Below are 2,154 nucleotides of genomic sequence, written 5' to 3'. Positions count from 1 at the left end.
GGACCCTCTTTGTAGGCATTTTTAAGGCTAGCAGTCTCAGTTAGCAGAACCACAATCACTGATAATTTTTGTTACTATACTGAAAAAAAAAATCGTAGGTCATTGGCATGGAGCAAGGATAAGAATTAATATCGCATTTCCCCCCTAACATTTCACAGCTTTTTCCACAGAAGTGTAAGTCACAACTAACCTCAAAATGCTTACAATATATAAGAAAATTAGCAGACATGTTGAGAAAGACATTATATGCAAGAAATTCTAGATTATCTTGGTATATATAGCATGATCAAGATTAAGAAAATGAAAGCTTAACCTTGCTGAAAAATAATTGAGTCTCTATGACATCATCATGACCCTAGAAATGTCTGATACTGTATCTAATTTCTATTAAGTATTTCAGAAGATATGTAACATTAAAAGTACTTAGGCAAAAATGGAATTTCAAGTCTTGACATTTATTAGAATATTTTTATTCACAGACAAACATGAAAAAATTGTATTAAATTCTTCCAGGTGTAAACCATTTCTCATCAATTGTTTATTTTTCTACTTTACATTTTACCAAAAAAAAAAAAAAAACGGGGGGGGGGGGGGGTTTACGTAATATTATCCATGCTTTGGAAGTTTATGTAGTCTAGGACATAGAGTTAAAACTTTTTAAAGTAACATTATATGAGAATTAAGACTGACAAAAAAGGAAAGAAGTAAACAGAAATAACTGCATGGACAGAGAAAGTTTTTAGAAAAACGGGTGTAACACTGGGAAAAGGGAAGAGAGAGGTGGTAATCTATGGATATTTCTTTTTTTTTAGATTTCTAAAGTAATTTTGTTTAAAGATGAATAGATTCCTTCATCTTTACTGACCTTCATGCAATTCCTGAGACATGCATGTATATAATATGCTTACATCCATGACTTGCACCATTTCAGTTAGTTACCCAGGGTCAATCACAACCTGGAAAATACACATGGCTTTTCATGGTTCTATGATGTACCATCACCCAAGGCAGGTGATTCTCAAGGGCTACCACTGGAAGGTGAAAACAGCCTAAAGCTACCTCATTCTCCTCCTGAGATTTTGGACACGCACCTATACACGCCCAGCATGTGTTTTAAGTGATCAGATGAGGGATTCAAACTACAGTAGATTATGCAGGTGTCCTGTGACATACCCATTATGTCAACTGCTGGTCCTCCTTTATATCTATATAATTACAAGAAGGGTGACTTCCCTACAATAACGTATTTTAAGAGAAGGGATAGAGAAAGGCCATATTTGCATACTTTTATTACATATATTGTAATAATTGCTCTGTTTTACCATTGGTTATGGTTTAGAATCTCTTATTGTGCCTAATTTATAAATAAAGCTTTCATCATAGGTATGCAACATATAAAAAATAGATGATATAAAGTGTCCACTATTACCTCAATATTTAGACATGCAGTGACATCTTGAAATGTACGTCCAACAGACAAGGGCGGATAACTGATGAATGCACTTACTTGGACAATAAAACAGTTTCTTCAGTAGGGGCGAATAGAGTCTATGTATAGGAAAATGTACTATAAATTTATTTAAATAAATTTCAGTAAAAAATTGACATAAATTATTTGGGGACAATGAACCAAATGGGATACCTGTATTTGAACTTTATTCTTGCATAAATATATAAAGACAAAACTTTTCCATTTTAAACAACTCCCTGGATTATCAAACTATTCTGTGAATCCTTAGGGTCACACTTATAAAATATAAATATTTACACTTTACTGGAGCAAATGTACCCTAGAATTACATGTGGCTGTATTCCAGAACAATAGAAGTTTAAAGAAGCTCTTCCTGTTTTATAAAAAGAAAAACATAATGGGAAAATTATTCATTTTAATTAGAATATTATGTCTCCATATCTCTTATCTATACAGAAAAGAAAGATATGACAGAGGACAATCACTCCTTAGCAGTTGAGTTTATCCTCACGGGATTTTCAATTAACCCAGAGCTGGAGATCCTTCTGTTTGTGGTCTTCTTTGCCATCTATCTCGTCACCCTGGTGGGTAATCTTGGGCTGGTCGCATTGATTTACATGGAGCGTCGTCTTCACACACCAATGTACATCTTTCTGGGCAACCTGGCTCTGGTGGATTCCTGC

At 34.1% G+C, this 2,154-nt stretch overlaps 1 pseudogene; it reads left to right on the top strand.

The window, feature by feature from the left end:
* The first annotated feature begins 1,938 nt into the window (after positions 1 to 1,938).
* The window catches only part of LOC102476712 (olfactory receptor 5K3-like), a 995-nt pseudogene continuing 779 nt past the window's right edge, over positions 1,939 to 2,154 (top strand).

This window comes from Tupaia chinensis, unplaced genomic scaffold (assembly GCF_000334495.1).
Source record: "Tupaia chinensis unplaced genomic scaffold, TupChi_1.0 Scaffold142351_1, whole genome shotgun sequence".
Classification (NCBI taxonomy): Eukaryota; Metazoa; Chordata; class Mammalia; order Scandentia; family Tupaiidae; genus Tupaia; species Tupaia belangeri.
This window is presented reverse-complemented; position numbering and strand designations above follow the sequence as displayed.